Source organism: Scyliorhinus canicula, chromosome 26 (assembly GCF_902713615.1).
Source record: "Scyliorhinus canicula chromosome 26, sScyCan1.1, whole genome shotgun sequence".
Taxonomy (NCBI): domain Eukaryota; kingdom Metazoa; phylum Chordata; class Chondrichthyes; order Carcharhiniformes; family Scyliorhinidae; genus Scyliorhinus; species Scyliorhinus canicula.
The window spans coordinates 3,832,064-3,857,548 of record NC_052171.1 but is presented as its reverse complement, the minus strand read 5'-3'; the positions used below and the strand labels follow the sequence as shown (position 1 = coordinate 3,857,548).

At 48.8% G+C, this 25,485-nt stretch overlaps 1 protein-coding gene and 1 long non-coding RNA gene across 2 annotated transcripts in view; one reads left to right on the top strand and one right to left on the bottom strand.

Moving 5' to 3' along the window:
• LOC119957297 overlaps positions 1-12,579 on the top strand; it is a 38,367-nt gene extending 25,788 nt beyond the window's left edge. Inside the window, exons 2-3 of the long non-coding RNA XR_005458781.1 lie at positions 9,030-9,097; positions 11,787-12,579. This is a non-coding gene — a long non-coding RNA (uncharacterized LOC119957297). The remainder of the gene's footprint in view (positions 1-9,029; positions 9,098-11,786) is intronic.
• The window catches only part of tacc1 (transforming, acidic coiled-coil containing protein 1), a 193,038-nt gene extending 175,915 nt beyond the window's left edge, over positions 1-17,123 (bottom strand). Inside the window, exon 1 of the mRNA XM_038785139.1 lies at positions 17,034-17,123. The gene's annotated coding sequence lies outside the window, so the exon portion shown is untranslated. The remainder of the gene's footprint in view (positions 1-17,033) is intronic.
• Positions 17,124-25,485: the final 8,362 nt, after the last annotated feature.

The window sequence follows — 25,485 nt, the reverse complement described above, 5'->3', positions numbered from 1 at the left end:
AATCACTTTGAAATGACTGGCATGGAGAATTGTAAAACAGCCACTTTGTACATTATACATGCAGGCGAGGAAAGAACAGATAAAGAACAGAAGATCTGTGTCTGTGTGTGTGTATCTCGAGGAAAATACCACAGATGTGATGCCATCTGTTCGGAATGAAAAGGCCAAAAGAATCCACAGTCACTCCGGGCAGACCAATCCTGGTTTCCACACATGAAAAAAGAAGACTGGTTCACGCGAGCCTGTCCCTTCAACAAAGTGTTGCTGTGCCAATGTGGAATGTCTGGGTACATGTGTTTCAATTACCAGTCTCTTGCAGTAGTTTCCAAATACCAGACAGGTGATGAACAAAATGCTGCAGTTGGAATTTACTTCACAAGTTTCAGCACTCATTGTTTTGGCAAAGCCACATCCGATAAAAAAGCGGGCGAGAATGAGGGCCTCTCTGGTTCTCTGGGCATGCCGGACCCTCACCACTGCCTGTCCTCTATCCTCCAGCTGCTCCTGCAGGCCTCCCCAGCAACCCCCCCCCCCCCCCCCCCCCCGGCAGCACACCACCAAAGCAGTCGAGGCATCGGAATTGCATTTTCAGCAGTCCGTTACGCCACTCAGTGACAGCCCAGATGGCCACATGGGCCTCGTTATATACGGTCTCTGCACTTGTTTCTGGCCTCCGTACTGGCATCATTAGCAAGGACCTCAGCAGGTAGCCTTTTTGCCCCAAGAGCCAACTCCGTCATCCTGGGGTGTTCCTCAAAGATGCCAGGATTTCCAACTGCCCCAAGATATAGCTATTGTGCACACTCCCGGGGAAGTGTGCACAGCTGCATGATCTTGATGTGGTGGTCGCACATGTTGATGAAGGGTACTCCCGGACTGCCCATACACGCAAGATGACATGCAAGCTATCTTTTACCCTGGACCTGGGGCATCCTTGCGATGGCAGAGAATCCTTCTGCCCAGGCATCTTTGTGGACTTGGTCCAGGTCAACATTTATGTAGTTGCCCGGGTAGACAGGACATCTGTGACTTTACGAATGCACTTGTTGGCTGCAGGCTGGGAAATGCCACACAAGTCATGACCCGAGCCCTGCAATGAACCCAAAGCGTAAAGCTTCAGGGCTGTGGTCACCTTGATGGCCACTGGGAACGGGTGTCCTCCTGCTCCACATGGTGCCACATCTGAAAGGACATGGCACAGGTGCCGAACAGTCCCCTCGTTAAGAGTTTTTTTTTAACAGCCACCTTGTTGAGGCGGAACTCCTGCAGTACATGATATCCGTCACCTCCTTAAAGGCCAGAGAAGCCTGTACACCTTGGGCCGTTGCTGGCCTTCCCCTCTGGGTGCCTCCCGCCTGATGGGCGTCCTCAGGGTGTGTAGCAGACTCCTGCACATGGGCTGTCGCTTCGAGCCTCATCGACGCTTCTGCCGCTGCCTTCTCCTTCGCTGGCCGTGGTACAGATAGAAAAGATGAATTATAGGCTGTCCAGCAACAGAGTGCTTTGCAAGAACAGTTACTGTTGTCCAGTTAAACAAGGCAATTGCTTGGAGAAAGCAATCATCCTTGCTTTCGGCCAGGATTACAAGGTGGGATATGTGATGAGTCCATTGGACCACTTAGAACATAGAACATAGAACGATACAGCGCAGTACAGGCACTTCGGCCCTCGATGTTGCACCGACATGGAAAAAATCTAAAGGCCATCTAACCTACACTATGCCCTTATCATCCATATGCTTATCCAATAAATTTTTAAATGCCCTCAATGTTGGCGAGTTCACTACTGTTGCAGGTAGGGCATTCCACGGCCTCACCACTCTGCGTAAAAAACCCACCTCTGACCTCTGTCCTATATCTATTACCCCTCAATTTAAGGCTATGTCCCCTCGTGCTAGCCACCTCCATCCGCGGGAGAAGGCTCTCGCTGTCCACCCTATCTAACCCTCTGATCATTTTGTATGCCTCTATTAAGTCACCTCTTAACCTTCTTCTCTCTAACGAAAACAACCTCAAGTCCATCAGCCTTTCCTCATAAGATTTTCCCTCCATACCAGGCAACATCCTGGTAAATCTCCTCTGCACCCGTTCCAAAGCTTCCACGTCCTTCCTATAATGAGGCGACCAGAACTGTACGCAATACTCCAAATGCGGCCGTACTAGAGTTTTGTACAACTGCAACATGACCTCATGGCTCCGGAACTCAATCCCTCTACCAATAAAGGCCAACACACCATAGGCCTTCTTCACAACCCTATCAACCTGGGTGGCAACTTTCAGGGATCTATGTACATGGACACCGAGATCCCTCTGCTCATCCACACTACCAAGAATTTTACCATTAGCCAAATATTCCGCATTCCTGTTATTCTTTCCAAAGTGAATCACCTCACACTTCTCCACATTAAACTCCATTTGCCACCTCTCAGCCCAGCTCTGCAGCTTATCTATGTCCCTCTGTAACCTGCAACATCCTTCCGCACTGTCTACAACTCCACCGACTTTAGTGTCGTCTGCAAATTTACTCACCCATCCTTCTGCGCCCTCCTCTAGGTCATTTATAAAAATGACAAACAGCAACGGCCCCAGAACAGATCCTTGTGGTACGCCACTCGTAACTGATAACTTGATGAACTTATTGGCGTTGGATTTGAATTCCAAATTGGGGAGGCCCAGCTCTTGTGTGTTTGATTATTGGCTGCTGCCTCTGAGGTGTTGATGCTTCTGGTGTTCAGGCCTCACAGTCTGATTGAGATGCTGATTGAGTGTCAGGCAGTGACACTCGCCTGCCACATGACATGTCTAGCCATGAGAATCCACTTGAGAGCTGTGAAGTAAGTACCAATGCCAATTCCCTCTGAGCAATAGCCTTCAGCTGTGCAGTCAGGGGCCGCGATGGGCAGAGGGGGTTTACAGTGGCCTTCACCATATTACCATCGACAGGGCTCTGTCCTGGGGGTGTTCGGTGGGATGGACAGGCGGCAGCTTGAGTTGCCCCAGGTATAGTGGTATGGGTATACACAATCCGGGGGAGGGGAAGGGTAGCCTTTTGCGGCGTCCCCTTCCCCCATCAATTGCCCCAGCCTGGTCCCCCCCCTTCCCAAACGAGCACTGGGGCTGTTTTAGAAGATGGCTACTCATCTCCTCCGATCCCCGCAGCAGCCATTGCGCCATCGTCACATTTTTAAATAAGTGTGTTGAAGGGCACCAGTGTGACCACTCAGTTGGAAGCCGGTGAGAGGCCTTTTGATAAGGGGTCCGTCCCCTTAATGATATGGAAATTGGCCTTAATTTGGTGATTATTGGTTGCTCGCCACATCGAGGCGGGATTCAGATGCCGCCAATGGGAGCAGGATGATTAGATCAGAAACCTATTGCTGCCCGGCACAGATCCAGATTTCGGTCTCTCGTGCCATCTTTTTAATGTAAATTTAGAGTACCCAGTTCTTTTTTTCCAATTAAGGGACAATTATGTATGGCCAATCTACCTAGTCTGCACATCTTTGGCTTGTGGGGGTGAGACCCACACGAACATGGGGAGAATGTGCAGATTCCACTCGGACAGTGACCCGAGGCCGGGATCAAATCCGGATCCTCGGCGCCATGAAGCAGCAGTGCTAACCACTGCCCCACTGTGCCACCACCTCTTCCACATATCCGCGCCGAGCGCAACATGGCTGTTAGATCGCAGCCAATATCAACATGTCTTTTGTTTGCGATACTGGAGAGAGTCAACTTTTGACGACATGTCCATTTTGACTGGGGCTCTAGTGATGGTGAAACCATTTTTAAAAAATCTTTAAGAACCCATTGACACTGTTGCCACTTGTTGGTTAGATGGATGTGTTCTGCTGAGAACTGATGACAAATGGAGACCTGTATATAATGCTGGACTCACATCTCACTTTGCTGAGATCACAAGGCAGCGCAGACCTACATTTTGGAATTGCCTACCATCGTCATGGCAGTCTGCTGAAGATGCAGGATTAGAGGATTTGGTAATACACAGTCGATGTGCCATCTATTCTGTGCTAGTCGATGTACATCAAGGTCAGGCATATGGAGACCAGTCAACCTGCATGTTTGGTCATATCAGATAACAACAGGAAGAATACAAGGTTGGACCTCTGCAGAATATAAGGGTCGGGATTATCCGACTCCGGGCCGGGTCGGAGAATCGCTGGGGGGGGGGGGGGGGGGGGGGGGCTCGATTCACATGACGCCGCTCCGACGCTGGTCCGCCGATTCTCCGGTCACCAGATAATCGGCGCCATTGGCTCCAGCGTGGTCAGCGTGGTGCCAGTTGAGGGCCCCTCTATGCGCCCACCCCCCCCCCCCCCCACCCGCCGTTTCTCTGTGGCTGCTGACATAGGCCGAATCCCGCCAGCGTCGTTCACGTGTGGTCCTACCCGGTGGGACCACGGCATTTATCCTGCGGGGGTGGGGCCGGTCCCGGGGGGGGGGAGGGCCTCCACTGTGGCCTGGCCCGCGATCGTGGCCTACCGATCAGCGGGCCGGCTCGTCCTGGTGGGGGCCTATGTTCCTCCGCGTCGGGCCCCTATAGCTCTCCGCCATGTAGCGTGCATGTGCGAGTTTGCGCCGGCCGTAGCGCGCATGTGCAGACCCGCGGCGCCCGTTTCACGCCGGTGTCGGCAGCTGGAGCTGCGTGAGTCGCTCCAGTGCCGTGCTGGCCCCCTGTAGGGCGCAGGATCGCTGCTCCTGGGGGCCTTTGGATGCCGTCGTAAAATGCGACGGCGTTTACAACGGCGTCAACACTTAGCCTCAGGATCAGAATCCCTACAAGGTCTTTTGTCTCCTGTGGTGTCAACAGGCTAATTGCCAACCGGAAGACAATTGTCTGAAAAAACAAACTCACCAACGTCAAGAGAATCTTACTAACCACCTCTTTATTTGTTGATTTGGTGCAACGGTCTGATTTTGATAAGCTGCTTTGCCAAGGCAGGAATGAACTTCCTTCTCACTTTGCTCTTCAATTTATTCTCATTTGTGTTGATTCCAAGGAACCAGTGCACAATTTCATTATGCTGGGACCTTGAAATAATTTCATTCATTCACGAGATTTGGGCATCGCTGGCAACGCCATTGTCGTTGTTGCCCAGTGTCCCCAATTGCCTTTGGGAAGATGATGGTTCACTGCCTTCTTGCTCCACTGCAGTCTGTGTGGTAAAGGTACTCACACACTGCTGTAAGGCTGGGAGTTCCAGGACTTTGATCCAGCGACAGTGAAGAAGCAATGATTCTATCCAAATAGAGATGATGTGTTAAAGGGGAACTTGGATGTCAGGTTGTTGCCATGTAACTGCTTTCCTTCTCCTTCCTGGCAACAAAGGTCAAAATGTGGCCAAATGGCAGCTACTGTCAAAGGAGCCTCGGCAGTGTCTCTTGTAGATAGACGGTACACACTGCAGCTACAGTAAGCTGGCTGTGGAGGAAGTGAATGTTTCAGTTGTATAGTGCAAGAAGCAGTTGCCTCTTTTGCCAGTCACATTGCACATCAGAAGTACTTCATTGACTGCAGAACACTTTAGGAAGCTCTGAAGACATAAATGCAAGCTGTTTCTACTTTCTGCCATTCACAGAATCACAGACGAATACAGTGCAAAAGAGGCCTTTCGGCCCATCGAGTCTGCACCGACGCATGAAAAACACCCTACCTGCCTACCCAATCCCATTTGCCTGCAGGTTTGATGGATTGACCATGTTAAATTGCCCCTTAGTGTCCAAAATCCCTTCGTCGTCACATTCTGGCACCAGTTCGGGTACACTGAGGGAGAATTCAGAATGTCCAATTCACCTAACAGCACGTCTTTAAGGACGTGTGGGAGGAAACCAGAGAGGAAACCCATTTAGCGTGGCCAATTCACCACCCCTGCACATCTTTGGATTGGGGGGTGAGACTCATGCAGACCCGAGGAGAATGTGTGAATTCCACACGGATAGTGACCCGGGGCCAGGATCTAACCTGGGACCCAGCACAGATCCATGTGGTACGCCACTGGACTCTGGCTTCCAGTCACTAAAGTAGCCAGCTGTCATCACCTTCTGTCTCCTACAGCTAAGCCAATTCTGATTCCATTTAATCAAGTTATCCTGTATCCCATGTGCATTTGCCTTCTTCATAAATCTCCCATGTGGGACCTTGTCCATGGACCTATTTTTACAATGGTAAACGCAAGGTTAGACATTAATGGTTATTATAATATCCTGACCGATGGGCAACCACCAAATTGATTAACGAAAAATGGTTTATTAAAGTAATAACTGTAACCAGAACTTGAGCTAAAAGCCACCGTGTTCCAAGACCCCAAACGCCAAACTGACTGGGAAAGCCGCGCTCTGGCCCCCGGGTTTGTGTGCTTTGGCGATTCCGGTCACATGACACTCGGGCACTCACCCCTTAAAGGGACACTATACCACAGTTCTGATAATTAGACAATGAAGTTGATGATAATGCAAGCACGACCAAGAGATTCCAAGACACAGATCAGCTTGTGTCCTGATAACAATGTGCTTACCGTGAGGCTTTGGATATAATTAGTTTGCACTGTATGTTCTATGTTCTATAGTTTCAAGAAAGACTAAATACTGACTGACAATCTCTCAGTCTCATATAGAGTTTGTGAAATCTCCATACACGTAAAGGGCAACAAGCCAAACTATAGTGGCAGCACAAAGGAGTGAATTCTTGCAGTATGTGGATTGTTAAGGTGTTTTGAATGAGTTTATTGCCGTCTGTGGCATTGTTTCCGAATAAATGTTGATGCAGGCCTGCAAATCTTGACAATCAACTGGAAACCAATTATTTTTTTCTTTATATTTGCCCGGGAACTGAACGTCACTGGCAAAGCCAGCGTTTGTTACCCATCCATAATTCACGTACCAGCCTCCCCAAAGAGGCGCTGGAATGTGGCAACTAGGGGCTTTTCACAGGAACTTCATTGAAGCCTACTCGTGACAATAAGCGATTATTATTATTATTATTATTCATTGCCCTTGAAATGAACGTTTAATGGGACTGTACGGAATCAACCATCTTCCTGTGGGTCTGGAGTCACCTGTAGGACAGGCCAGGTAAAGATGGCTGATTTCCTTCCCTGAAGGACATTGATGAACCAGATATTTTACAACAATCAACAATAGTTTCATGGCAGTGGCAGCACAGTGGGTTAGCACTGCTGCCTCAAGGGGCCGAGCACCCGGGTTCGATCCCAGCTCTGGGTCACTGTCCGTGGGGAGTTTGCACATTCTCCCTGTCTCTGCGTGGGGCTCACCCCCACAACCCCAAAAGGTGTGCAACGTAGGCCATGTTAAATTGCCCCTTAATTGGAAAAAAAATTACTGGGTAGTCTAAATTAATTGTAATAAAGTAATAGTTTCGCGGTCACCATTACAGAGCTTTAAATTCCAGATTTATCCATTTTATTTCAATTCCACCAGCTGCCACATTGGAACGTGAATCCATCAGTCCTAGTCCAGGGACATTACCACGATGCCACTGCCACTCCACTGAAAGAAAAGCTCACCAATAAAGCCGGACAGCACCGGGACTGCACCTGGAGTCGTGGATTCAGCCATGCACCATTCCTCAGCAAAGAGATAGCCACCTTGAAGGGGCTGCACTGCAGATTGACTGGGGCGAAAGGAATTCGAAAGATTGTAAGGGCGGGTTGCAATGTCTCGGCTTGTACTTCCTTGAGTGTCGAATATTCAAGATAAAAGGTGTGATCCAAATGAAGGGTTTGAAGACAATTAAAGGGTTTGAAATATAGAGAAAAGACTTCCTCTGGTGGCAGGAATCCAGACCCAAGAACCTTCAAGGGTGAAATCAGAAAACATTCCCCTCAACGGGGAGTGGAAATCTGGAACTCGCTCCCACAAAAGAGTATTGAGACTGGATGTCAAGGGAACAGTTCAAAACTGAGATTGATAGATTCCTGTTAGGCAAGGGTATTAAGATTTACAGAAGCAATGTGTGTAATTGGTATGATCAAGCAGACTAGCAGAACAGGCTCAAGGGAATGAATGATCTCCTTTTCCAACATACACAACCTGAAGCTGTTAATTACTGCATGTGTCCATGGTTCCAACGAAGACTTGGAACATTACTTTAACTCTCTTTGAAAGCAAAGCCATATAGATTCTAAAGGGTCAGAGTTTAGGTGCTGTTGGACAATTGAAAGCTCGGCCTGCTTTGAGCTGTCACCTCTTAAAAAGTGTTTGGAAAGTGATCTTGAATAAGCTGGACTTGTACATTGCGCACAACGCAACAGCATTACTCTGGTAGTAAGGGCAGTGGATGTTGAAGGTGGTGTTGAGATCAAGCGAGAGTGGTCTCCTGAGCCAGCTCTCACTTGTCTGGATGGGTTTGAGAGGAATTACCCAGTATTTCTTCCCTTAACACAGCCTCGGTTTTTAGTTTCTCCCAGGAGTGAGGTACGAAGTGAAGAGACCATAAAACGCTTTTCACAACCTCAGGATGCCCGGGAACTTTTGAAGTGTAGTCACAGTGATAGAAACATAGAAAATAGGTGCAGCAGTAGGCCACTCGACCTTTCATTCTGCACCACCATTCAATGTGGTCGTGGCTGATCATGCAAATTCAGTATCCCACTCCCGCTTTCTCTCCGTATCCCTTAATCCCTTTAGCCGCAGAGGCCATGTCCAGCTCCATCTTGAATATATCCAATGAACTGGTCCCAACAGCTTTCTGTGGTAGAGAATTCCACAAGTTCACAACTCTCTGAGATAAGAAGTTCTTCCTCACCTCAGTCCTTGAATTTCGAGCCAACTTAACGCACAGCCACCAATTTTTGAAAATTGGGAAAGGGTCAAGCGGCCAGCTCAGAGAATGGCAGACATCTTGGAGGTTGTGGGGGAGAGGAAGTGACAGAGATCGAGGGATGAGACCGCGGAGTGATTTGAAAACAAGGCTGAAATCAGCAGAATGTTTCTTCATTGCGATAGTGCTCTGAGGATAAATGGTAATTCAATTTGTTCTACTATTTTTAGGTGTTAGGACACTCTCACCGTCCTCCTTGGGTTGAACTGGTGACGAATCGACATCTCCCCGAGGGAAGGTAAAGCATATTTATGGATTTGTAGATGTTGTTGCACCTCAGGTATTGACAGTCTGAAATGCTGCCGTCACTGAGACTGTAAGCAGTGCAAATGAAGGAAAGGTGTTATTTGTCTTTGCTTATTTACTGCTTTGTAAGACAGGGTTGTCACAAAAGGCTGCGGAGGCCAAATCACTGAGTGTCTTTACGACAGAGATAGGTAGGTCCTTGATCAATAAGGGAATCAGGGGTTATGGGGAGAATGGAGACAAGAAAACTATCAGCCATGATTGAATGGCGGAGCAGACTCGATGGGCCGAGTGGCCTAATTCTGCTTCTATGTCTTATGGAAACCACAAAGAACTCAAATGAGTCACTGCTTTTGGAAAGAGTCACGATTATAAGAGGTCAAGAGCTCAGGCGAAAGGGCAGCATGGTGGCCTAGTGGTTAGCACTGCTGCCTCACGGCGCCGAGATTCCAGGTTCGATGCCGGTTCTGGGTCATTGTCACTGTGTGGAGTTTGCACATTCTCCCCGTGTCTGTGTGGGTTTCGCCCTCACAACCCAAAGATGTGCAGGGTAGGTGGATTGGCCACGCTATATTGTCCCTTAATTGGAAAAAATGAATTGGGTACTCTAAATTTTTTTTTTTTAAAGAGCTCATGAGTGTTCCTATCAGGGAGGGACAGAATGAGCGTAATTTCCTTCCCTCCAGCGGGATTCTCCAGTCCTGCTGATGGCAATCCGCAATTCCTCACACTGGACCCAAGGGGCTGGTTTAGCTCATTCGGCTAAATCGCTGGCTTTTAAAGCAGACCAAGGCAGGCCAGCAGCACGGTTCGATTCCTGTACCAGCCTCCCCGGACAGGCGCCGGAATGTGGCGACTAGGGGCTTTTCACAGTAACTTCATTGAAGCCTACTCGTGACAATAAGCAATTTTCATTTAATTTCATTTCAATTCTTAATTCTGATCTGTAGGAATGTGGATGCATGTGTTTTACCATTTCTCGTTACTGTTTTAGTTGTTTATAAACTTGTGATCTACCTTAACTCAGGAAAACCTTGTTACCTTATTGGGTCTGGTAAAGGTATCCAAGGGACAGGGAACCTTGTTACATTAAACTTTTGTTGCTACTGGCAGAGGGTGATGTACTGCCGTCACCACCCCACCACTCCCCCACCCCACCTTGACACATAGACATTCAGCTGGCCCTGCCTCAGGATGGTGGTTCTTGACACCCACTAACTCCCCTCATCACCCACCTGCCCCAGACCCCCCCCCCCCCCCTTCCCCCCCCCCCCTCTGCCAACAATCTTTCCTCGATAACCCTTAAGCCTCCCACCATTACTCTGGACCCTATCACTGTTCAGTTTGGACTGACCTTCCCTCCTTGCCATTCCTGCGCCCACCTTGATCCTCCCCACTCCCTCAATCCATGTCACCATTTTTGGCCCTTTCAATGTCACCCCCACCCCCCCCCCCCACCCCTCCCCCTGAGGCCGAAACATGTAAAAACTGGATCCATTTCCCCCTCTCAGTCGCTGTCCCCTGATATCACCAGCATCTCCACTTCTCCTCCCACGCTGACTTCACTGGCTCCTTTCTCTGAAGCATTCTAGCCCCACACCGCACTCCCGCTCATCCCTCTACACCCCAAGCCTTCCTTCCCCCCCTCCTTGTCATGCCTTCCTTCCCCCCCTCCTTGTCATGCCTTCCTTCCCCCCCCTCCTTGTCATGCCTTCCTTACCCCCTCCTTGTCATGCCTTCCTTACCCCCTCCTTGTCATGCCTTCCTTACCCCCCTCCTTGTCATGCCTTCCTTACCCCCCTCCCCCTCCTTGTCATGCCTTCTTTCTCTCCTCTTGCCTTCATTGTCTCCTCACTCCATCCACATCACCCACCTTCTTTTCCTCTAGAGTCCCCCCTTCTTCTCATCTGGACCATTCTACTGCTCATCCAGAGATCCTTCTTCTCCTCCTCCACACACCACCTTCTCCTGATCCAGACACACCCCCTTCTCACCCATACATACCCATTTGATGGGAGCTTGTGATTCCAGTCTGTTGGGGTTTAATGAGCATGCAATAAGATGAAAAATGGGTTTCCACTAAGATACAATAGGAAATCTGACCTGCCATCAATCTGCCATGAACGTCAGGAGGGGAAGTTCGCAACCAGTTTTCTACCCCCACATCCCCCCCAAACCCCCCCAAACCCCCCCCATCCACCCCGCCATAAATCACACTGATGGCAGGAGGGGGCAATGCCAGCTAATTGGCTGAGTTACAGTGTAACAGCCAAAGATGGTTTGAGAGGCAACATGAGCAGCAGCTCCCGGAGCCACTTCAGAACACTTCCATCAGCAAAAAAAGTAACAGATCAACTTTGCTTTATAGAACATAGAACATAGAACAGTACAGCACAGAACAGGCCCTTCGGCCCTCAATGTTGTGCCAAGCCATGATCACCCTACTCAAACCCACGTATCCACCCTATACCCGTAACCCAACAACCCCCCCCCTTAACCTTACTTTTTAGGACACTACGGGCAATTTAGCATGGCCAATCCACCTAACCCGCACATCTTTGGACTGTGGGAGGAAACCGGAGCACCCGGAGGAAACCCACGCACACAGGGGGAGGACGTGCAGTTCCTTCACTCAGATCTTTTATTCCAAAAAAAATGAAGCGAATGCTATTTTATTTCAGATGGAAAGTTACTGAGTGGCACTGCTATGAAGAGCTCTCAGGAAGTAACATGTGTTCTGGTTCCCTGTGCCAGTCCCAGCCACAGACATTCTTCATTGAATAGGAAAACAGAAGGCTCTCAAAATCACGTGGAAACACAGACTGTGCATGAATCAGGGCTGAACACTGAACTGTGCGATTGGAGCTGTGCGTTTTAAACAACCAGCTGCCAGATATGAGTAATGTTGTTTCCTTCAGTCTGCCTGATCCCTCTGCAGTGACTAACAGCTTGACTTCTAAATGGGCCTCTACGATTTGTATATTTTTCTGGATACACCTGGAACATCTGGCCAGTCTCCACACTGCCAGACTTAACATGAGGGAACTTGGCAGCCAAAGAAGAAACTTCAGCTCACTAAAACTTTCCTCTCATCTCTGACTCAACCATTCCAGCACTCAATTATAGACAGAACTTTACAGCGTGGAAAAAGACCATTTGGGCCATTGTTCATTCTATGCTCCACACAAACTTCCTCGCTTCTGACTCTCTTCATCTAAGACCAGCGACATAACCTGATATTCCTCTCTACCTCAGGCAGATTTCCTTTATGCACTCCTACACTGTGAGTTTGTCTTTCATGTACTGATGGATTCAAACAGATTTATATACAAGGTGGACTCCTGAATTGACACATATCTCCCAAGTAAACAGTCTGTTGATTGCTGCTGTACTGTTACATCATGGCTGCTTCACTCATTACCATAACTATTCTATTAACCCACTACACTACCCTTTGAATAAAGAGGTTTCTCCTGAAATATTTACTGGATTTATTGGTGACTTTCCTGCTTTTCAGGCTTGTTGTTTTGCACTCCTGCATAAATGGAAGCATCTTTCCTTTGTCTACTCAAGCACTATCTTCTCAGCCTTTTCTCTAAAAAAGCCTTGCTAATTCCTACATTTACTGCCGCCCTTCCCGATCTGAATGTACCTTTCGACCAAAGCCCAATACATCTGCCTCCATTGACAGGTGATTGTAAACATCTGTCATTCGTAAAAAAATATCTTTTCAGGCCGGCACGATGGCACAGTGGTTAGCACTGCTACCTCATGGTGCTGAGAACCCGGCTACATTCCCGGCACTGGGTCACTGTCTGTGTGGAGTTTGCACATTCTCCCCGTGTCTGGGTGGGTCTCTGTGGTAGTATGACTAAAGGTACTACGGTACCTGGGAATGTGAGCTACCATTGGTGGAGAAGGCTCGCTGCTCATTGGCCCAAGTGTTTGCATTTCATTGGTCGGAACGTAAGGTAGCTCCGCCCAATGAGGTGGGATATAAGAACCCGTGTTTCCCAGCAGCCATCATTCTTCCTGTATTCAAGCAGCTGGGGAAACATCTTGGAGATTAAAGCCTTCAATTCGGACTACTCCTTCGTTTCAGTCGTTATTGATCGCATATCAGTCTCACCCCCACAACCCAAAGATGTGCAGAGCAGGCGGACTGGCAATGCTAAATTGCCCCTTAATTTAAAAAAATAAGAATTGGGTACTCTAAATTTATGCAAAAAAATGTTTTCATCTGTTTTAAATCTACACTTCATTTTCAGTGCTGTCCATTGTCTGAATATCAACAGTCAGTGATTTTTCAAAAATAAATTTGGAAGACCCCATTCTTTTTTGTCTCAATTAAGGGGCAATTTAGCGTAGCCGATTCATCTTACCCTGAACATCTTTTTTGGGTTGTGGGCATGAGACCCACACAGACACGGCGAGAATGTGCAAACTCCACACGGACAGTGACCTGGGGCCGGGATTCGAACCTGGGTCCGTACCACCGTGCTGCCCGAACAGTCAGCGATAAGCAAAGGACTATTTAAGCAAAGACGGCATCAAAACGATGGGCTGAATGGTCTCCATCAGTGCTGTTAATTGCACTGCCTGACAGATTTCTACTGGACTGTGCCTTCCACTCAGAGGTGATTTTGGGTGTGTGAATAGATTATTGATCCAGGTGCAGCCTCATCAGAAACACTTCATTCAAATGAATGAAATGAAATGAAAATCGCTTATTATCACGAGTAGGCTTCAAATAAGTTACTGTGAAAAGCCCCTAGTCACCACATTCCGGCACCTGTTCGGGGGGGCTGGTACGGGAATTGAACCCGTGCTGCTGGCTTGCCTGGGTCTGTTTTCGAAGCCAGCGATTTAGCCCTGTGAGCCTTTGTTATGCGTATTAGCAACCATGCCTCCAAAAGACGGGTCTCGAACCCCTTACTGACAGTGACTAAATATTAACTGATGCTTGGAATCCTCTTATTAGGGTCATTCGTATCAATCGTAGGCTGAGATACCTCCCTGAATTGGACCTTAGAAAGCTTATTAAAATGCTGAGAGGTGAAGTTAATGTGGAACATAGAATCCCTACCGTGCCCGACCCTCCGAAAGAGCACCGTACCTAGGCCCACACCCCCGCCCTACCCCTGTAACCCGGTAACCCCACCTAACCTGTCGGTGGTAAGGCAGTCAGTCTCATAGCAATCTATTCTCTGAGTGCTGGGAAGTACAGGTTTTATGTGCCAGCTTTTGGAATCTGACTGAGGTCAGTGGTTCCTCTAATTTGCTTCATTTTACATATTTTCTATAAGAATCACTGCTATCTGATTTAGCCATGTGACAGCCAGTTTTGCATTCTCACCACTCTGTGTGGAAAGAAATTGCTTCTTAATTCTTCATTCCATCTGTTCCTGGCTCTCTTAATTTAGGTCTCCCTTTTCTGGACTCCCCAACAGACGTTATTTTGATAGGGGCCTCGCGGTAGCATGGTGGTTAGCATCAATGCTTCACAGCTCCAGGGTCCCAGGTTCGATTCCCGGCTGGGTCACTGTCTGTGTGGAGTCTGCACGTCCTCCCCGTGTGTGCGTGGGTTTCCTCCGGGTGCTCCGGTTTCCTCCCACAGTCCAAAGATGTGCGGGTTAGGTGGATTGGCCATGCTAAATTGCCCGTAGTGTAAGGTTAATGGGGGGATTGTTGGGTTACGGGTATACGGGTTACGTGGGTTTAAGTAGGGTGATCATTGCTCGGCACAACATCAAGGGCCTGTTCTGTGCTGTACTGTTCTATAATCTATAATGTAGAGAATTATAGGTGCATAGGTTTGATCAACAAGTCCTGACATCAACTGAGCACTTGGCTACTGCTGGCTCTCCCTGGCACCCTTGTGGAGTGTCACAGCACTGGGAATGCAGGTTCCCCCGCATCCTCCGCATGCTGCCTCTCCCCGCCTCAATCGTCTTTCCGTGGAGAAACAGAAAGTAGAGCTTTGCCAGAGGGACAGTTGTCTCAAACTGCCATCACGTGCCAAGCAGGTGGTTCACATCTCTGGTGGGCTGTGGACCCTCAGCGATTGAGTTCACGCCAGGTGTGAGAGTGACAGATATTTGAACCGCAGTGAAATCGAGAGCAATGGGGACAGGAGAGGGAAGTGGTCACAGATTTATCATAGAATTTACAGTGCGGAAGGAGGCCATTCAGCCCATCGAGTCTGCACCGGCTCCTGGAAACAGCACCCTACCCAAGGTCAACACCTCCACTCTAACCCCATAACCCAGTAACCCCACCCAACACTAAAGGCAATTTTGGACACTCAGGGCAATTTATCATGGCCAAGCCACCTAACCTGCACATCTTTGGACTGTGGGAGGAAACCGGAGCACCCGGAGGAAACCCACGCAGACACAGGGAGAAAGTGCAGACTCCACACAGACAGTGACCCAAGCCGGAATCGAACCTGGAGCCCTGGAACTGTGAAGCAATTGTGATATCCACAATGCTACCGTGCTGCCCAAAGCAAGAGGTATCTCAGTCGGCGATCTTATTGATCAAGGAGCTGGATGATCTATTCATGCTCCTTTTCCTCGGTTTCTTCTGTTCCCCATAGACAGCAACCCAACCAGAAAAACGCATTCATCATCATCAAAGTCTGAATATAGAAAGAAGATTACTGCCTGCAATAATCTGGCTGCTATTTAGTACATTGTGAAGTTGTCGGGGAGGTTTTATTCTATTTCCAACAGTTTCCTTCACTATGTAAGCCACGGGTGTTGCGTGAAAAGCAATGGGCAGAACTGTTGCTCTAAAGTTATGCTCAGTTTTCCCTTGTGGGAGAGACAGTATAAAAATAAGGGGTCTCCGATTCAGGACTCAGATGGGAAGAAACTCTTTCTTTCCGAGGGTCCTGACTGTTTGGGACTCTCTTTCCCCGAGAGCGGTGGACGTCAATGAGTATTTTCAAGGCAGAGATGAATAGATCTTTGTCTAATGATGGAATGAGAGGTCATGGGAGTGCAGGTGTGAGGTGGAGTTGAGGCCACAATCAGATCAACCATGATCTCATTGAATGGTGGAGCAAGCTCGTGGGGCCGAATGGCCGACTCCTCCTCCTGTTTGACATGTCCGGTGGCACATTTGCCAAAAGATGAACAACGGTAACACAATCTCCGGACTTTGTTGAAACCCGGGAGGTAACAGTCAGCTGGTGCCCCAAGCCCCTAACCTGCAGGACAAGCTGATTTTTGCTGAAGTTCCACGTGACAGAAAACAGTCTCCAGATTTACAACCGTTTCCTTTTTTCACATTGAAAGTGAAACTTTACCCCGTTCACTCCTTTCATCGCTGTTCACACAACAGAGGGGGGGAGGGGGGGGGAAGGCCACAAATTCAAAACTGACCTCAGCTTGTCCCCAAGTTCTTCGCAGCCAACAAAATACTTTCAAAGTGAGGTCACTTTTGTAATGTAAGAATGCAACAGCAGAGGTCAAGAATGCGTGACTCTTCTACTAATTTATTTTATTTTCTCATCTACCAATACTAACGTGTAGCTGTAAAACGTAAACTGTGTGTCTGAAAGGGACATAAATCATCAAGGCAGGTTGTGACCTCTGCAGGGCTGTGAGAGTCTCCGTGTGGAGCTGAGCTGATGCAAGACCACTGAAACAGCCATCAATGAAGCAGTTCCTGAGGAAATGGCATTCATAATCTGTGCGGGCAGTGCTGGGAAATCACAACTCGAGGAGACAAGCTTATTCCTAAACCAGGAGTTCCACAGCTGAGCATTTATAATCCCTCCAGCTGGAGGGACGGTCAACTTTGCTCCTTTTAAATGCTCTCTAATCATCTTATATTACCAGTCTCACCGCAGGGGTGCACACAGACTGGGACATTGCAACCAAGGACCGAGTTGTAGGAAAGGCAGTGCCCACTCTGCTTACCTTTTCTCATCGAGGGAGTTGCTCCTCACAGCAAAGGACAGCAAGACAACAGCACGACTCTCCCTGAGTGTGGCAGCCAGGACAGGCCGATCTCAGGATTAATGAAGCCCTGAGAGGAGGAAGAGAGGGAGGAGTTCTCCCCTTCCCCTCCCAAATCCAGGAATGCTCCTTACGGAAAAAGGATGTTTTGTCACATTTGGCTTCTCTGGAACAGCTCATGAGGCAAGGAAAAAGGCTAAATCCCCTCGGGGTCCCAGGGCGGCGATTCTGTTTTATAGTTTAGCTTCAGAAATAACTGTGCAGTGACTGAGCTCCCATTGCAGGCAGGGCTGCTGAGAATTCACACTCAGATTGAAGCGGGTGGGGTCCTCACAGTTTGCCAGATGCTTGTTTTAGAACATAGAACATAGAACAGTACAGCACAGAACAGGCCCTTCGGCCCTCGATGTTGTGCCGAGCAATGATCACCCTACTTAAACCCACGTAACCCGTATACCCGTAACCCAACAATCCCCCCATTAACCTTACACTACGGGCAATTTAGCATGGCCAATCCACCTAACCTGCACATCTTTGGACTGTGGGAGGAAACCGGAGCACCCGGAGGAAACCCATGCACACACAGGGAGGACATGCAGACTCCACACAGACAGTGACCCAGCCGGGAATCGAACCTGGGACCACTGGAGCTGTGAAGCATTGATGCTAACCACCATGCTACCGTGAGGCTTTTGTGAGCGAGAATGCAGAAGCTCTGCTCGGCACGAAGGAAAACGAAGGTGTTTGTCGCTGTGCCTGTTCGACGGCAGCCACGTGTTGTCCAGCCGCAGACCTCGTTGAGATAAACATGTTCGTTTGCGTCATATCTTGTGGCGCCTCAAGCATAATTTTTTGTGGAAGTCAGGCTTGTTCCGTGGGCAAGTGGCAGCACCAAATTCCGCACAGCAAGTCCCCATGATGGTCAGATAATCTGCTGTCGTTGGTATTAGATGGTGTTGGACGGAGCAGCAGGAGATTTCAGTCCAGTCCAACACCAGTTGCGCCATTGCACCTCTCGTATCCACTGGAATGGGCAGTCAGGGAAATGTCTAAACCTCACGTTTGAAAGGCAGCACTTGAGACCATCTAACATTGCCTCAGCATTGTAGCGCTGTGAGTAAGGAGGCAGGTGGATAGGGTGGCAGGTGGGTTGCGGTTGGGGGGGGGGGGGTCATCTGCTTGGTTCCGGGGGGTAGTTGGGGCGTAAGGGAAGATGGAGTGGGGAGTCAGTCTGAGTGGTTGGGGGATCAGATAGATTTGTTTTTGTTCTGTTGAATATTATTCTGGTTAACTATCCAGCTAAATCACATGGAACTAGGCGACTAGGGGCTTTTCACAGTAACTTCATTGAAGCCGACTCGTGACAATAAGCGATTTTCATTTTTAATTTTCAACTGTCCAAATTCTGTGACTACCGCAAGTTTTTCAGGAGGGTCCCAGGGTGCAAGGAAATTTTCCCTTGTAAGTTCAAACTTGATGTGGCTGTGTCAAATGATGAGGATAGTCTGTGGATAGGATCGCAGAGGCCAAATCCCGGAATTAGTCAAGAGGTTGTTCACTCCTTTGGTCATGATTTCCGATGCAGGAGAGAGAGATACTGGGCGAGATTCTCCCAAAACGGGAGAAATCGTAAAGCTGGCGTCAAACCCGGGCGGGTTTGACGCCAGCGCGCCCCTTCCCGACCGGGGACCGATTCTGGTCCCCGGTCGGGGCTAGCAGCCCGACGCCGTAGGCTCCGGCAAGACGGCCTTAACGAAAATCGTTAAGCCCGCTTGCCGGAGTTAGCGCCGGCTGACGCGTCATATGACGTCAGCCGCGCATGCGCAGTTTGGAAGACTCCAACCCGCGCATGCGCGGGTGACGGCATCGCGTTTTTGCGCGAAACCCGCGCATGCGCGGGCCGGGTTGCCCCTCAGCCGCCCCGCGAATGGATACTGCGGGGCGGCGGAAGGACAAGTAGTGCGCGGGCATCGGGCCCGCTGCCCGCGATCGGTGCCCACCGATCGCGGGCCCATGGCACCCTTGGCACGGCCGTGGTACGGCCGTGCCAATCGGTGCCATGGTTATTAATAGCGAGTTTGTGACGCCGTTTTTACGAACGGCAAGACCAGGTGTGTTTGCCGTTCGTAAAAACGGCGGAAAGGGCTGGGACTTCGGCCCATCTAACAGCTGAGAATCGCTGCCGGCCGTAAAAAAACGGCGGCAGCGATTCGGGTCGGGACTTCGGCGGGGGGGTGGGAGAATAGCGGGAGGGCGGCAAAAATGTCGGGAAGGCCCTCCCACTATTCTCCCACCCGTCGTGGGGGGCGGAGAATTTCGCCCAAAAGGTCCAAAACATCTCCCTCATCTGTATTTTATAACCTTTCTGATCAGCACTTCAGAAACAAATATGCCTATGACACACGAGCATCAAAATGCTTTGTTTATTGCAGAGTCGCTTCATAGATCAATGTGCAAAGCACATTGGTTACCAAATGTATTGTACACCCATTGCTGTCCATTCTCCAACGCCTCATGGGTGATGGTTTTCATGAACGAGTTTCATCTGCAGTAATAGAATCATAGAATTTACAGTGCAAAGTAGGCAATTCGACCCATCAAGTATACACCAGCCCCTTGAAAGAGTCCCCCACTTAAGCCCATGCCTCCACCCTAGCCCTGTAACGCAGTAACTCCACCTAACCTTTTTGGACACTAAGGGGAAATTTAGCATGGCCAATCCACCTAACCTGCACATCGTTGGACTGTGGGAGGAAACCAGAGCACCCGGAGGAAACCCACGCAGACACTGGGAGAACGTGCAGACTCCGCACTGACAGTCACCCGAGGCCGGAATTGAACCCGGGTCCCTGGAGCTGTCAGGTGGCAGTGCTAACCACTGTGCTACTGTGGCCGAGTGACTGGAGCCACCCTCCACATCAGATTTCCAATTTACTGCGTTCTCTTTCAGTCAGACGTCACAAATACATAAACTCTGTTCCCAAAGTTGTATCATCTGCAAATCAGTTACTGGGGAGAGGAGATTGAGGAGGGGATTGCAGGGGGAATGGCATCCAATATCTTTGTAGGCCAACTAACTTTGAACCATGTATCCGTGTCAAGCTTCAATCAATTCCCGTATCAGCCTCCGCGGATAGGCGCCGGAATGTGGCGACTAGGGGCTTTTCACAGTAACTTCATTGAAGCCTACTCGTGACAATAAGCCATTTCCATTTTCAATTGTCCTGTTAAGACTGATCGATCCTGATGTTCACATCCCGAATGTACCAAGCAATGGGACAATCCAGTTTGCCCATCCTTTTGGATGCCCAATGTGGTTCGGAGTCAAATTCCGATTGATAATGCCTCGGTGTTGTGCCTTACAACACTTTGCTACGTAAAAGGCTTTGTTTGCTTGTTTGGTGTGAAGAGCAGCCTTTTTCAGTTCTTCAGTCAGCAACAACAGCTACCATTTTCATTTATATTTAACATAAAATTTTAACGTGAACACAAAAAAACATTCACAGGAACGTTATAAAGCAACGTTTGATACTTGACCACATAAAGAGGTGTCAGATAGGATGACCGATAGATTGGTCAAAGAGGTAGGTATTAAATAATTGTTTGTTCTATCTCTTCCCCCACTTGGTGATACACAAGGCAGTATTTCTTCTATTTCCCATTGGAAGATTTTTCCAGGAACAGGTTGCTAGGCTGTCGCCAGAGGTTTTTAGCAGCTTCCCATCCAGCGTGGCTGACCCGCTCTTACCGCCATCCATTGACATGTTTGGGAGGATTTTGCAGGTTGACACCCAACCTGTTTGACCACGTTGTGAACGCAACTTCCTTGACCATCAAGTGCTGGACTGGGACTTGAACTCAGGCCTTCTGGCTCAGAGCAGGGACCCTACCCACCACACCACAAGACCTCCTTAAGGACTGTAAGTGAAATAAAGAGGCAGAGTGATTTATGGAGGGAGTTCCAGTGTTTAGGGATCATGAGCTGAAGGTACGGCCACCAATATTGGATCAGTTAACATAAGGAATTCTCAAAGGAATACAGAGGGGGCTGTGGGCTGGAGAGATTAGATAAGGGAGGTCTGAAACCATGGAGAGATTTGAAAATATGGATGAGAATTTTAAGATCAATGTGTTGCTTAACTGGGAATCAATGTAGGTCCAGCAAAATTCAAACGGAAAGGAGAAGACAAGAATCCTGGGTAAACATGGGACCTGGTTTCTTGTGATTGATAGGACAGATTACAAGGATTCATTGGCCACATGTACAGCTTCCTCAAAAGGAACATGAGAGATAGAGGCGGGCGACAGAGGGAGAAAAAAAACACAAGGTGGGGGAATTAACAAAAAGGGCAACACGGTGGCACAATGGTTAGCACTGCCGCCTCATAGTGCCAGGGACCTGGGTTCAATTCCATCCTTGGGTCACTGTCTGTGTGGAGTTTGTATGTTCTCCCCAAGTCTGCATGGGTTTCCTCCCATAGCCCAAAGATGTGCATGTTGGGTGGATTCGCCATGCTAAATTGCCCCTTAGTGTCCAAAAAATTAGGTGAGTTATTGGGCTTTGGGGGCCCAGTAGGGTTTTCTTTCAGAGGGTCAGTGCAGAATCACTGGGCTAAATGGTCCCCTTCTGCACTGTAGTGATTCTATGTTACACAGTTAGCTCACTGAAAAATGCACAGCACTGTCGCAAAGCTGGCCTCGCCATTCATTCATTTTTGGATTATTGATGGCACAATGTGTGATCCGGCAGTAGTTACTGAATCTGTTATGTTACTTTGACCCTCGGTCTGTTCAAAATTAGCTCATCCCATTTCGGGGGAGATGGGGTGGGGTAGGTTCTTAAGGGGCATTGCAATTCTCTTCTGCAAACACCGCGGGATGAGAGAGGCAGCCAAAACCTGTTCAGTGCATTAGTTAGGAACAAGACTGAGTAAGCCTCGGAATCTGCTCACACTCACTGCCAAGAATCATAGAACATAGAACAGTACAGCACAGAACAGGCCCTTCAGCCCTCGATGTGCCGAGCCATGATCACTCTACTCAAACCCACGTATCCACCCTATACCCGTAACCCAACAAACCCCCCCCCCCCCCCTAACCTTACTTTTTAGGACACTACGGGCAATTTAGCATGGCCAATCCACCTAACCCGCACATCTTTGGACTGTGGGAGGAAACCGGAGCACCCGGAGGAAACCCACGCACACACGGGGAGGACGTGCAGACTCCGCACAGACAGTGACCCAGCCGGGAATCGAACCTGGGACCCTGGAGCTGTGAAGCATTTATGCTAACCACCATGCTACCGTGCTGCCCATGGATCACACATGGATAATGGGTATAGGGTGGATACGTGGATAATGGGTAATTAACTGATATGCCAAGGTAAGGCTGCCCCCTATTGGGGCAGCAGGAACGAGGGCTCAATATGGACAATGAAACTCCACAGAACATTATTAAAACGAGAAGGAAACATTTTAAAAAAAATTTAATGTACCCAATTATTTTTTTTCCCAATTAAGGGGCAATTTAGCGTGGCCAATCCACCTACCCTGCACATCTTTGGGTTGTGGGAGTGAGACCCACGCAAACACGGGGAGAATGTGCAAACTCCACACGGACAGTGACCCAGAGCCGGGATCGAACCTGGGACCTCGGCTTCGTGAGGCAGCAGTGCTGACCACTGCACCACCGTGCTGCCCCGGGAAGGAAACATGAAAGCCTCATTTTAGTGTTATTTCCATGTGCAAGTGCTGAGGTTTTCCCTTTCTTCATTCATGCCCCTGGAGGGAACCTATGAGACAAATATACCCCTGTAACATCTCCATCCAGTTTACAACAGCACGGACAAGGCTTTGAGAGTACCAGACCATTCTGATACAGACTGAGCACCTGGTCAGTGGGACCCTGAATGAGATTGGAAAATTTCACCTCAAAAATATGGAGAAGATTCTGAATTCCCAGTTCATATATGAAAATGTGTGCAAAGTGAAATTTACTTCAATTAAGTTTCATTTGGTGTTTAGTGTCCCCAAATTATTTGCCTGGTGGAGGGTTTTGCACACTGCCTGTTCTAAGGTGGAATAATGAGACAAGGAAAAAGTTTTTACTGGTTAAAACATTGGCTGTAGCCTGGTTTAACTTGTTGCTATATTTATCTGGTTCTAAATATAGCGGTTAATATGGTCACCTTCCTTAATCTTAAGTATGTTTACTCTAGAGTTGCCAGGTATCTTTCGATACCGCCACAAGGTTCAAACTCCAATACTGATCAAAGAACCAATGCACCAGTTAGTTAGTTCAAAGCCAATACTATTTATTTACACACACAATAATATCTACTAATGTACAAATACCACAAACTAAACTATCTCTAATGCTAACGCCTATACTTAACTTCGGGTACCCACTCAGTCAGAGGAACAATGGCCGTTGTTCGGATCTGAGGCTGTTGGGTGCGAAGAGGTAACAGGAGAACAGCTAAGGTTGTCCGTCTGGTAGCGAGTGTTGACCTCGGACTTCTGGTGCGGCTGGTGGACGGGTCTCTCCGCTTCGAGAGCCGAGTCCTTGAGAGCGATTCTCTCTCGGGGACTTCTTCTTATACTCCATAGGGGGCTTTGCGCACTTTTGGGAGGGCCTTGAACTTGGCCCCAATTAATTGGACTGCACCTTGATCACTCATATTGACCTTGACCAATAAAGGGGTGGGTGCCCTGATGGCTGGGCGTGTCTTTGGTGGCCGTTGGCCTTGCTTTGTTTGTGTCTTTCTGGCGCCGGGATGTCTGCCTCAGTATCGGTTACTTGAATGTTATTCCTTTGTCCCCGGAGATGGGCCATCAATATGCTAATTGCCTTACAGTTTCAGTCTCGTCTGGGTGCTGAGGTTCCAATATGCAAACAGGCTCTGTGCCTGCCTGCTTTCTAAGCATTGTCCATAGTTCCCTATAGTTTTTGCAAATATCCATTTTGTATTCTGGAAGTGGCCATCCCAGATGGCTACAAACTAAGGTTGCCAACTCTCTAGAAATTAAAATTATTCTCCAAAATGATGCGAAACAAAGCTCAGCCTTTTTTTCTCGTAAAAATATTAGAGCTGGAGCAGGGAGGTTGCTCGCAGGCTGGGCCAGTGATAAAACCTCTCGGAATATGTGTCAAAGTAGAGTTGGTAACGCTGGTTCAAGCCTCCAAATCTTCGTTTCGGTGAAGAAACCAGCCCCCTGGCCTGGACTGGCCTACATGTGACTCCAAACCCACAGCAATGTGATTGAACTTTAACTGGCTTCTGAAACGGCCGAGCCAGCCATTCGGTTCAGGCGCAATGAGGGATGGACAACAAATGCTGGCCCAGCCGCTCACTGGCGTCACACCCGCATGCCATGAAAGAATAAATGAAAAGAAAGAATCCCAGTCTGTAGCTGAAGGTATTAGCACTTCGACATTCCAGAGATTACAGCTCATGGTGCGACTCACTAACACAGATGTGATTTTTATTTTCCACCTCTTTTAATGGGAACACAAGGCTGAGGATGCTCCTTCAGGATGACTAGATATTCTGTTGATGGCGCTCCAGACATCTGGCCAGGCTTCCCAGCCAAACTTCCCTTTGCTCCTCCCAAGCTGGATGCAGTTCAACTTCCGAGTAACCACAGCATTCCTCACCCCACGGCCAAGCGGATTACATTTGCCGAGAGCAATCTGTTTAGAATGGGCAGGGATTATTGTCAGAATCGGACAGATGACTGTCCAGAAACTGGCCCTGGACTGTGCGAGGAGGAACTAAACCAATCGGATAAATTGAAGAAATTCAAGTTTAGAATTGGAAAATAAGCCAAGACTAAGCCAAGACGGGGCAGCAGGGTAGCGTGGTGGTTAGCATAAATGCTTCACAGCTCCAGGGTCCCAGGTTCGATTCCCGGCTGGGTCACTGTCTGTGTGGCGTCTGCACGTCCTCCCCCTGTGTGCGTGGGTTTCCTCCGGGTGCTCCGGTTTCCTCCCACAGTCCAAAGATGTGCGGGTTAGGTGGATTGGCCATGATAAATTGCCCGTAGTGTACTAGAAAAAGTAAGGTTAAGGGGGGGTTGTTGGGTTACGGGTATAGGGTGGATACGTGGGTTTGAGTAGGGTGATCATGGCTCGGCACAACATTGAGGGCCGAAGGGCCTGTTCTGTGCTGTACTGTTCTATGTTCTATGTTCTATGTTCTACTTGAAGAAATGGGTAGGATTAAGGAAGCATCCCAGCAGAGTATGTTTCCAATGTTTGATTGATGGGACGGCGGGGAGGAGTAAGGAGAAGGTACCTCAACACTATGCTCAATGTAGGGTGGCGCAGTGGTTAGCACTACTGCCTCACGACACCAAGGACCCGTGTTTGATCCCAGCCCCTGTCAGTGTGGAGTTTGCACATTCTCCCC